General features: G+C 41.2%; 1 protein-coding gene across 2 annotated transcripts in view; it reads right to left on the bottom strand.

The window, feature by feature from the left end:
• PIWIL1 (piwi like RNA-mediated gene silencing 1) overlaps positions 1-13,080 on the bottom strand; it is a 108,153-nt gene that overhangs the window by 14,467 nt on the left and 80,606 nt on the right. The window lies entirely within an intron of this gene.

The following is a 13,080-nucleotide window of genomic DNA, read 5'->3' as shown; positions in this document are numbered from 1 at the left end:
TGTCAGGTTCGGCTGATATGCATCTAATGTGTATGGTGTCTGTCGCTCTGGAGGGGAAACATTGTATGGGCCATGTTGGTTATGTATATTAACCCCTTCACGCATTATCACATACATGTATGTGATGATGTGTGAGGGGATGTATGGAGTGAGCCTCTGCAGCGGGCCCGCTCCATATGCAGCAGGTGTATGATACAGCTGGCACCTGCTCACTTGACCCCTTAGTTGCCGCAATCAATGCTGATCGCAGTATCTGTGAGCTAAGGCGGAGGGATGCGGCTCCCTCTGCCTTCCAGTCGGAGCCCCCGCAGTGAAATTGTAGGGCTCCGATTGGTTGCCATGGCAGCATGGACGCTGCTGAAGTGCTCCAGGCCTGCCATAGCTTTGTCCATACAGAGCTCTATGTAGGAGGCACAGTTCAGAATGGAGAGTGTAAAAATCCTATTCACCCTAACAGATCTCTATTAGGGTGAATAGGAGAGGGGATCAAAAGATCCCATGTACTAGCACCCTATGGGGGATAATAGTTATAAAAAATAAAAAATAAATTAAAAAAAACTGAGTAAAAATAAAACAAAAAACCCACCAATATATTAAAAAGTTTAAATAGCCTCTCTTTCCCAATTTTACATATAAAAATATATAAACAATTTAAAAAATAAACATCACCGCGTCAGAAAATGTCTGAACTACTAAGATATAAAAAAAGAATTTCTATGCAGTGAATGCAGTAACGGGGAAAAAAAAAGAAAAACATGCGATTTGCCATTTTTTTTGTCATCTTGTCCCCCCAAAAAAATTATAACGATGATCAAAAAGTAATACGTACCACAAAAATAGTACCAATAAAAAAAGTACTGTTCGCTATGCAAAAAACAAGCCCTCATTGCAGCTCTGTAGACCGAAATATAAAAAACTTATGGCTGTCAGAATATGGCAATGCAAAGAAAATGTAAATTTTTTCAAAGGCTTTTATTTTTATTTTTTTAAGTGGAAAAAGAAAAAGACTATACAAGTTTGGTATCGCAGTGTTCGTATTGAGCTGCAGAATAAGGACGTCCGGTTATTTTCAACACACAGTGAATGCTGTGATGTCAAATCCCCAAATACCTTGGGGGAATTCAGTTTTTTTTTTCTTCAATTTTACCACACAATTTCCCCCATTTTCCAATACAAGACATGGTAGATTAAATGGTGGCATTAAAAATGCATCTTGTCCTGCAAAAAATAAGCCCTCATATACAGTTGCAAGAAAAAGTATGTGAACCCTTTGGAATGATATGGATTTCTGCACATTTTGGTCATAAAATTGCTTTTGTGCAAACTGTAAACGTGCAGCAATGTTTTTTTGGACAGCAGTGGCTTCCTCTGTGGTATCCTCATGAAATCCATTCTTGTTTAGTGTTTTACGTATCGTAGATTCGCTAACAGGGATGTTAGCATATCCTAGAGCAGTGATGGCGAACCTATGGCACGGGTGCCATAGGCGGCACTCCGAGCCCTCTCTGTGGGCACTCGCGCCTTGGAAAAATCTATGGCGTAGCAATATGCTTTAGACTTTTCCTGCCATTCATCAGCACAGGACGCACTATGAACAGCACAGGCAGCGCACTGAATGTAGGCTATTAAGCTGTTATAGCTAAATGATAAAGTACATGGACGATATACTATATTGGTATTCAGGTTAAATTGCCGTGTTGGCACATTGCGATAAATAAGTGGGTATTTGGTTGCAGTTTGGGCACTCTGTCACTAAAAGGTTCACCATCACTGTCCTAGAGACTTCTGTAAGTCTTTAGCTGAGACTCTAGGATTATTCTTCACCTCATTGAGCAGTCTGCGCTGTGCTCTTGCAGTCATTATTTTAGGACGGCCGCTCCTAGGGAGAGTAGCCGCAGTGCTGAGCTTTCTCCATTTATAGACAATTTGTCTTACCGTGGACTGATTAACAGCAAGGCTTTTGGAGATACTTTTATAACCCTTTCCAGCTTTATGCAAGTCAACAATTCTTAATCGTAGGTCTTCTGAGAGCTCTTTTGTGCGAGGCATCATTCACATCAGCCAATGCTTCTTGTGAAAAGCAAACCCAGAACTGGTGTGTGTTTTTTATAGGGCAGCTGTAACCAACACCTCCAATCTCATCTCATTGATTGGACTCTAGTAGGCTGACACCTCACTCCAATTAGCTCTTGGAGATGTCATTAGTCTAGTGGTTCACATACTTTTTCCACCTGCACTGTGAATGTTTACATGATGTGTTCAATAAAAACATGGTAACATTTAACTCTTTGTGTGTTATTAGTTAAGCAGACTGTGATTGTCTATTGTTGTGACTTAGATGAAGATCAGATCACATTTTATGACCAATTTGTGCAGAAATCCATATCATTCCAAAGGGTTCACATACTTTTTCTTGCAACTGTAGCTATGGGAATGGAAAAACTTGACGATTATTGGAATGTGGGGATAAAAAATCCAAAATGCAAAAATGAAGGGGTTAAACTTTAAATTAAATCTTAAAAAAATTAAAAAATAAAAAAAATACGCAAGGAATAATATGTACATTATAAACTCTATAAATTTTAAACATTTTATGAGAAAGTATGACAAAAGAGATATAAAAAAAAAAAATATTTCCCTGAAACATTACAAATCGCCAAAACTATGAATGAACAAAACATAATGCTGAATAAAGATATCACAGAACTATAAATCCAAAATGCTATCAAACAAATAAAAAATGGAAAAGCACCAGGTCCACGCGGTTACACAGGAGAATTTTACAAAACACTAAAAGATAACATCACACCAATACTCACTACGCTCTTTAACCCCCTTGGATACCAAAGGTTTTTTTTTTTTTCATTATTTTTTTTTCTTCCCGGAGTCATAATTTTTTTCTTTTTCCGTTCACATAGTATGGGGCTTGTTTTTTGCGGAACACGTTGTACTTTCTAATGCTGCCATTTACTGTGGTATACAATGTAGTGGGAAGCAGAAAAAGAATTCCAAATAGGGTGGAATTGAGAAAAAAATAAATTTCCACCACAGTTATGGGTTTTGTCCCTACTGCATTCTCTTTGCAGAATAACTGACCTGTGGCCTCCATTCTCAGGATAAGTACAATTACAACAATACCACATATTAGGCCTGCACAATATAATCGCCAAAGCAATCACAATCGCCAATTGGCCGACCCAAAAATGCTGCAATTATATTACCATATTTTTCGCTTTATAAGACAAACTTCTCCCTCCCCCCCCCACCCCCCCAAAAGTGGGGGGGAAATGGCAGTGCGCCGTTATAAAGCGATGGTTGACTTTTTACGTGGTTGACACGTATGTATCGCCGGCCGCTATGCTGCACAGCGCGGCCGACGATACATCACAGTATGGGGAGGGAGGAGCGGCTGGAGGCAAGTCGTTATTTTAATGAACAAATGTTCTTTTATTTATTCTATTCTATTTATCTGTTCTGTGCAGCGCTATTAAGAAAATGGCAAGTTTTGTATTTTGTACTTTTTCAGTAATGCAAATATGTTATTTAATTTAGTAAAAGATGTTTTATTTTGAAAAACACTGTGCATTTCAGTTCTTGAGTTAAGCATAACTACATTTCAGCATTATCAGTAATGTGTGTGCTTTTGCCTTGAAAATCCAAGCAAATCGACCTCTAGCACAATTCCCTTAAAATATTGCATCGCATACTGTTATCGCAATTTTTAGGGCCCTAATCGCAATCGCACAAAATTCCCATATCGTGCAGCCCTACCACATGTGTTGGTTTTTTGTGTTTTAATATTAAAAAAAATAAAAACTTTGAAAAAAATATATATTTTTTTATTTTTACTTTGCCATATGCCGACCCCCATAACTTTTTTTTTTTAAATCTTTTTATTGTGATTTTTATACGGTACATAAAAATAAAAGGCATAACAAATGCAAGTCATAAAAAAGAATTATCTATATATAACATTAATATTAAGACAGGTGTAACACGCACATTTTTTAATTTTTATAAATGTTATAGTTTGTCTACTGAGCTGTGTGGAGGCCTTTTTTGTGGAACGATCTGTAGTTTTTATTGATAACATTTTGGAGTGTGTGAGACTTCATCAAATTTTATTAAATTCAAATTGGCCATTTGGATTTCCCCCGTTACGCCAATTTTTATATTTTTTATGGCTTATACAGTATTTCCATAGAACTACAGTATGGCTCCATTTGCTGGCCAACATAGGAACTGCAGCTCTAATACGCTAGGTTTCTCAGAGTATTAGAATTAATGTCCAGCTTCGGTCACTGCACAGGGAAGCCAGTCTTAACCCAGAAGCGCTCTTTTTCACCATTTAGATGCCATGGTTGCATTTGACCTTTGCATCTAAAGGCTTTAATGCCTACGATCGGCATTATTGACCGTTGCAGACGTGAGCCACGGGCATCTGCTGATTGAAACAGCAGAGACCCACTGGCTATGGCACCCGCGAGCGTGCGCCATGTCTAAACATCCCAGCGCCGTACATGTACAGCGCTGGGAGCCTGAGGGTTAACAGCATACTACATACAGGCAAATTACCACTACATTCTAGTATTGTTCACATAAAATTACTACCAAAAATAGGCAAAGACCCAACAATTCCTGCATTATACAGACCAATTCTTTCAGAAACTACCCTAAAGGGGTTGGCCACTTTCTGGCTACTTGTGCCCAATGTGTATGCAAGATGATTATATGGCACTCACTAATATATAGTCTTTGTTGAAATTCTGCACCATTTTATATATTTCATAAGGTATGCGCCCTCGTTTGCCAAGTCTTTTGCGCTGTCCACACAGAGGCCATGTCCATAAGATGGCTGCTGATGGAAGGTCATGTGACCAGGCAAATCAACGCCATGTGATGCCCAGTGCATTCAAACGCACTGCACCAAGCTCTCAACAGATGGCAGGTGCAGTGTATTTGAACAGAAGAGACATCACATGGAGGTGATCTGCCTGGTCACATGACCCTCCATCAGCAGCCATCTTATGGACAGGACCTCTGTGTGGATAGTAGGGATCGACCGATATTGATTTTTTAGGGCCGATACCGATAATTTGTGAACTTTCAGGCCGATAGCCGATAATTTATACCGATATTCTGGGAATTTTTATTTATGAAAAGAAAATATATAAAATGCCCACAAATCTGCTGAAAATTAATGTTTATTGTTAATGTGTATTAATTTTTTTTGTAAATCTTTCTTTTTCATTTATACTTAATATTTTGGTGTTTTTATTTTTGTAACTTTTTTTTTTTATTATTATTATTATTATTTTAGGGACTAGAACCCTTGTCCTATTCACCCTGATAGAGATCTATCAGGGTGAATAGGAGCTCACACTGTCCCTGCTGTCCTGGGCTCCGTACACACAGCAGCATGGAGCTCATCATGGCAGCCAGGGCTTCAATAGCGTCCTGGCTGCCATGGTAACCGATCGGAGACCCAGCATTACACTGCTGGGGCTCCGATCGGAGGGGAGAGGGGATCCTGTGGAGGGGCGCACTGCGCCACCAATGTTTTTAATACTGGGGGGGAGGCGCACTGTCCCGCCAATGCTTAATACTGGGGGGAGCGGGGGCGCACTGCACCACCAATGTCTAATACTGCGGTTGGGGGGGGCGCACTGCGCCACCAATGAAGATTAAAGGGGTTGTCCAAGTTATATTTATTGATGACCTATCCCCAGGATAGATCATCAATATCAGATCGGCGGGGGTCCGACACCCGGCACCCCCTCCGATCAGCTGTTTGAAGAGGAGACTCGGACGGTGTCAGCGCTGCCTCCTCTTCACTGTTTACCTTCTCGCCGTTGCATCTGCAGTGGTGAGCAGGTGTAATTACACCCAAGCCTTCCTATTGAAATGAATGGGACGGCTTGGGTGTAATTACACCTGCTCACCACTGCAGATGCAACGGCGAGAAGGTAAACAGTGAAGAGGAGGCAGCGCTGACACCGTCCGAGTCTCCTCTTCAAACAGCTGATCGGAGGGGGTGCCGGGTGTCGGACCCCCGCCGATCTGATATTGATGACCTATCCTGGGGATAGGTCATCAATAAATATAACTTGGACAACCCCTGTCTCATTTATTCATATACAGGAGGCGGGAGCTGGCTGCAGAATCACATAGCCGGCTCCCGCCCTCTATGAGCAGTAGCTGCGATCCGCGGCACCTGAGGGGTTAACTACCGCAGATCGCAGCTACCGCTCATAGAGGTCGGGAGCCGGCTATGTGATCCTGCAGCTCCCGCCTCCTGTTGTATATGAATAAATGAGAGATTAAGCTTCATTGGTGGAGCAGTGGCCATAGCTCCTCCCCTCCTCTTGTCCCCTGTCCTTTCATTGGCGGCAGCAGCAGCACAGGGGGAGGAGACACTGCTTCCTTTTCCCCTGTGCTGCTGAGGGAACAGTGAGAGCGCTGACAGCAGCGCGATCTGTGTTCCCCATACGCTATCGGAATATCGGCAAAATAAATGCCGATACCGATAGCGTTCAAAATCCTGAATATCGGCCGATAATATCGGTAAATCCGATAATCGGTCGATCCCTAGTGGATAGCACAAAAGACTTGGCAAACGAGGAAGTATACCTCATGAAATTTAGAAAACGGTGCAGAATTTCAACAAAAACTATATTAGTAAGTGCCATATAAGCATACTGGTTAACAGTAACTAGGAAGTGGCCAACCCCTTTAACGCTTTCAGTACCGGGCCACTTTTCACCTTAAATCCCAGGTCGATTTTTGCAAATCTGACGTTTCACTTTATAGTGGTAATAACTTTGGAACGTTTTTACTTAGCCAAGCCATTCTGATAATGTTTTCTCGTGACACATTGTACATGACTGTGTTAAATTTGATTAGATATATTTCACCTTATTTATAAAATAATCCCAAATTAACAAAAAATTAGGAAAGATTTACAATTATCTAAATTTGAATTTCTCGACTTTTAAGGGCTCGTTCACACAAACGTTTTTTCTGTTCCACATACAGGCAGTTTTTATCATTCCGTATACAAAACTATTAATTTCAATGGATCCACAAAAAAATAAAAAAAATAAACGGAAGTGTTTCCAGGTGCATTCCGTTTCTGTATGTCCGTATTTCCGTTTCGCTAAAAGACAGAACATGTCCTATTATTGTCTGCATTACGGACAAGGATAAGACTGTTCTATGAAGGACCAGCTGTTCCGGATGTCATCTGTAATTTTTGCGGACCGCAAAATACATACTGTCGTGTGCATGAGCCCTAAGGCCTCTTGCACACAACCGTATGGCCTTTTCAGTATTTTACAATCTGCAAAAAACTGATCAGCAAATACGGACGATGTCCGTGTGCATTCCCTATTTTTTCGGAACGGAACAGCTGGCCCCTAATAGAACAGTCCTATCCTTGTCCGTTATGCGGATAATAGGACATGATCTATCTTTGAACGGAATGAAAAAAAACGGAAAGCATACGGAGTACCTTCACTCTTTTTGCGGATCCATTGACATGAATGGTTCCGTATACAGAACGCAAAAAACAAAACGTAAACAGAGGCCTAAGACAGATAGTAATAAATGGTTATCAAACAACATTCCCCATATGTCTGCTTTATGTTGGCATAATTTCAGAAATGTCAGTTTATTTTTTTAGGACGTTAGAAGGCTTAAAAGTTTAGAACAACATTTCCGAAACAATTTTTTTTAAGCACCAATTCAGTTATAAAGTGATTTTCAGGGGCTTATGTAACGTAAAACACCCATTAACCCCTTAAGGACATAGGACGTACCGGTACGCCCTATTTCCCGAGTCCTTAAGGACCAAGGACGTACCGGTACGTCCTGACTTTAAAATCGGCATTCCGGCGCCGCAGGGGTTAATTTGAACAGGATGCCGGCTGAAATCATTCAGCCGGCATCCTGTTAAAACGCAAGGGGGGGTCATGTGACCCCCCCCCCCCCTCCCCGTGTCGGCGATCGCAGCAAACCGCAGGTCAATTCAGACCTGCGGTTTGCTGCGCTTTTTGCAGTTTCTGATCCCCGGGGTCCCTGACCGCGGGGATCAGAAACTTTAGAGTGCCTAAAATCAATATAGTACACCCCCCCCGCACCCCTGCATGATTTGATGGCGGCGGGTGGTGCAGGGGGGGTGTCGCAGGCGGTGGGGGCGTTGCGGGAGGCGGGCAGTGCGGCAGGCGGGATTGCGATCCCCCGCCCGCCTCCTATTGCGTAATCGTTGGTGTACAGTGGGTATACCAGGGTGCCAGCACATTGCTGGCACCCTGGTATAAACGGCTGACATCGTTGATGCGATGTCAGCCGTTTAACCCTTTCCATACAGCGGTCCGTACGGACCGCTGTATGGAAAAGGTTAACAGTAAGAGGGAGCTCCCTCCCTCTCCGATCGGGGGGCTGCTGTGCCTTTGCAGCCCCCCGATGGGAGAGGGAGAGAGCCCCCAGACAGCCACCCGAAGCCCCGTCCTCACCCTTCCCCGTCTGCGAAGTTGTGGCAGACGGGGAAGGTTCCCATGGCAACAGGACGCCTGCTCAGGCGTCCTGCTGTCCATGGTGCTGAACAGATCTGTGCTGAAAGCATAGATCTGTTCAGTGTAAGTAAAATACAGTACAGAAACCTATATAGGTTCTGTACTGTATTTTACAGACATCAGACCCACTGGATCTTCAAGAACCAAGTAGGTCTGGGTCAAAAAATAAAAAAAATAAGTGAAAAAAGTTAAGATAAAAAAAAAAAACATTTATCACTGAATAAAAATTAAAAAAAATAAACTACACATATTAGGTATCGCCGCATCCGTAACGACCTGATCTATAAAACGGTCATGTTACTTTCCCCGCACAGTGAACGCCATAAAAATAAAAAAATAAAAACTATGAGAAAATTGAAATTTTGCCCACCTTACTTCCCAAAAAAGGTAATAAAAGTGATCAAAAAAGTCGCATGTACGCCAAAATAGTACCAATCAAACCGTCATCTCATCCCGCAAAAAATGAGACCCTTCTCAAGATAATCGCCCAAAAACTGAAAAAACTATGGCTCTTAGACTATGGAAACACTAAAACATCATTTTTTTTGTTTCAAAAATAAAATCATTGTGTAAAACCTACATAAATAAAAATAAAGTATACATATTAGGTATTGCCGCGTCCGTATCGACCGGCTCTATATAAATATCACATGACTTAGCCCCTCAGGTGACCACCGTAGAAAAAAAAAAAAACTGTAAAAAAAGCAATTTTTTGACATCTTACGTCACAAAAAGTGTAATAGCAAGCGATCAAAAAGTCATATGCACCCCAAAATAGTGCCAATCAAACTGTCATCTCATCCCGCAAAAAATTAGACCCTACTCAAGATAATCGCCCAAAAACTGAAAAAACTATGGCTCTCAGACTATGGAGACACTAAACAATTTTTTGGTTTTAAAAATGAAGTTATTGTATAAAACTTACATAAATAAAAAAAATTGTATACATATTAGGTATCGCTGCGTCCGTGACAACCTGCTCTATAAAATTACCACGTGATCTAACCTGTCAGATGAATGTTGTAAATAACAAAAAAAAAACGTGCCAAAAAAGCTATTTCTTGTTACCTTGCCGCACAAAAAGTGTAATATAGAGCAACCAAAAATCATATCTACATTGAACTAGTACCAACAATACTGCCACCCTATTCCGTACTTTCTAAAATGGGGTCACTTTTTTGGAGTTTCTACTCTAGGGGTGCATCAGGGGGGCTTCAAATGGGACATGGTGTCAAAAAACCAGTCCAGCAAAATCTGCCTTCCAAAAACCATGTGGCATTCCTTTCCTTCTGCGCCCTGCCGTTTGCCCGTACAGCGGTCTACAACCACATATGAGGTGTTTCTGTAAACTACAGAATCAGGGCCATAAATAATGAGTTTTGTTTGGCTGTTAACCCTTGCTTTGTAACTGGAAAAAAAATATTAAAATGGAAAATCTGCCAAAAAAGTGAAATTTTGAAATTGTATCTCTATTTTCCATTAAATCTTGTGCAACACCTAAAGGGTTAACAAAGTTTGTAAAATCAGTTTTGAATACCTTGAGGGGTGTAGTTTCTTAGATGGGGTCACTTTTATGGAGTTTCTACTCTAGGGGTGCATCAGGGGGGCTTCAAATGGGACATGGTGTCAAAAAAACTGTCCAGCAAAATCTGGCTTCCAAAAACCATACGGCGTACCTTTCACTCTACGCCCCGCTGTGTGGCCGTACAGTAGTTTACGGCCACATATGGGGTGTTTCTGTAAACGGCAGAGTCAGGGCAATAAAGATACAGTCTTGTTTGGCTGTTAACCCTTGCTTTGTTAGTGGAAAAAATGGGTTAAAATGGAAAATTAGGCAAAAAAATGAAATTCTCAAATTTCATCCCCATTTGCCAATAACTCTTGTGCAACACCTAAAGGGTTAACGGAGTTTGTAAAATCAGTTTTGAATACCTTGAGGGGTGTAGTTTATAGAATGGGGTCATTTTTGGGCGGTTTCTATTATGTAAGCCTCGCAAAGTGACTTCAGAGCTGTAGTGGTCCCTAAAAATTGGGTTTTTGTAAATTTCAGAAAAATTTCAAGATTTGCTTCTAAACTTCTAAGCCTTGTAACATTCCCAAAAAATAAAATATCATTCCCAAAATAATTCAAACATGAAGTGAAGTAGACATATGGGGAATGTTAAGTCATCACAATTTTTGGGGGTATTACTATGTATTACAGAAGTAACGAAACTGAATCTTTGAAATTTGCTAATTTTTCCAAATTTTTGGTAAATTAGGTATTTTATTATGCAACAAAAATTTTTGACTTTATTTTACCAGTGTCATGAAGTACAATATGTGACGAAAAAACAATCTCAGAATGGCCTGTATAAGTAAAAGCGTTTTAAAGTTATCAGCACTTAAAGTGACACTGGTCAGATTTGCAAAAAAATGGCCTGGTCCTTAAGGTGAAAATGAGCCTGGTCCTTAAGGGGTTAAAGGGAACCTGTAACCAGTTTTATGGTGTCCTAACTAAGGGAAACATAAATAAGTGACTGATTCTCTTAGCAAAATGCTGGGTCACTCTCTTTAACCCCTTAGGGACGCATGACGTACCGGTACGTCATGTGTTGTTCCGATCACCACCGCCAGGAGGGCGGTGAACGGAACACTGTGCCTACTCAATCATTGAGCAGGCACCACGGCAAAATGAGCGGGAGGGTCCAGTGATCCCCCCCCCCCCCCCCCCAAGCATCTCACTTTATAAATAAGCGTAGCCTATACTTGGAGTTAGTACTAAAGCAGTAGGAGCACCAAAATCCAGAGTGAAAAACAAGCCAACATGTCCTAAACCAGGAAGAGGACCATTAACCAAAACTCCTGGGAAAATGAACAAAATAAAAACAAGGGTGAGATCTGTGTCCCCTAATGCATCCAACGAGAAAAGGATTTTACGGCAAGTACAAAAATCCAGTTCACATGAATGACATTGAGGTACACAGCACCATGGGATGTCCTAAAGCACTTCCCGAGGATGGGAAGACAGAGCCATGCGAAAAACCTAACACACCGCCTCTTGCACAACCTTGCACCTCAAACTGGGGTCAGGCGAGGCCAAGGAATGAATCTGGAGAAGGTGTGAACTGAGGCCCAGGTGGCGGAATTGCAGAACTGGGAAGCAAAAGCCTGATGCTTGACCATCCAGGATGCTCCGACCACCCTAGCAGAGTGAGCGGTCAACCTGAAGGGGGTAACACAACCCTTAAGCCACATAGGCTTCCTTGACAGCCGACCGAATCCAATGAGAGATGGTGGCCTTCGAGGCTTGTAAGCTCATTTGCATATTAATTAAACTTTGTTTTTCCTGCTTGTGCAAGTCTACAGAAAAGAACAAAGGTACCGTTACAATCCTGTATAGGTGTGCTACAGCGCCATGTAAGTGCTGTATATGGCCATATGGAGGTGACAGACTCCCTTTAACCACCTCAGCCCCCCCTAGCTTAAACACCCTTAATGACCAGACCACTATTTACACTTCTGCACTACACTACTTTCACCGTTTATTGCTCGGTCATACAACTTACCACCCAAATGAATTTTACCTCCTTTTCTTCTCACTAATAGAGCTTTCATTTGGTGGTATTTCATTGCTGCGGACATTTTTACTTTTTTGTTATTAATCGAAATTTACCGAAATTTTTGCAAAAAAATGCAATTTTTCACTTTCAGTTGTATTTATTTTATTTTTTTTAAAAACGACATCTATATATAAATTTTTCTCAAAATTTATTGTTCTACATGTCTTTGATAAAAAAAAAGTTGTTTGGGTAAAAAACAAAAAATGGTTTGGGTAAAAGTTATAGCGTTTACAAACTATGGTACAGAAATGTGAATTTCCGCTTTTTGAAGCAGCTCTGACTTTCTGAGCACCTGTCATGTTTCCTGAGGTTCTACAATGCCCAGACAGTATAAAAACCCCATTTCGGAAAGTAGACACCCTAAGGCAGTGATGGTGAACCTTTTAGAGACAGAGTGCCCAAACTGCAACCAAATACCCACTTATTTATCGCAAAGTGCCAACACTGCAATTTAACCTGAATACCAATATAGTATATCTTCCATGTACTTTATAATTTAGCTATAACAGCTTAATAGCCTACATTCAGGGCGCTGCCTGTGCTGTTCATAGTGCGTCCTGTGCTGATGAATGGCAGGAAAAGTCTAAAGCATATTGCTACGCCATAGATTTTTCCAAGGCGCGAGTGCCCACAGAGAGGGCTCGGAGTGCCGCCTATGGCACCCGTGCCATAGGTTCGCCATCACTGCCCTAAGGGATTCGCTGATGGGCATAGTGAGTTCATAGAACTTTTTAATTTTTTGTCACAAGTTAGCGGAAAATGATGATTTTCTTTTTTTTTTTCCTTACAAAGTCTCATATTCCACTAACTTGTGACAAAAAATAAAATTTTACATGAACTCACTATGCCCATCACAAAATACCTTGGGGTGTCTTCTTTCCAAAATGGGGTCACTTGTGTGGTAG

This window comes from Bufo gargarizans, chromosome 3 (assembly GCF_014858855.1).
Source record: "Bufo gargarizans isolate SCDJY-AF-19 chromosome 3, ASM1485885v1, whole genome shotgun sequence".
Lineage (NCBI taxonomy): Eukaryota > Metazoa > Chordata > Amphibia > Anura > Bufonidae > Bufo > Bufo gargarizans.
The sequence above is the reverse complement of the archived record's forward strand: the minus strand, read 5'-3'. Positions and strand labels throughout refer to the sequence as shown.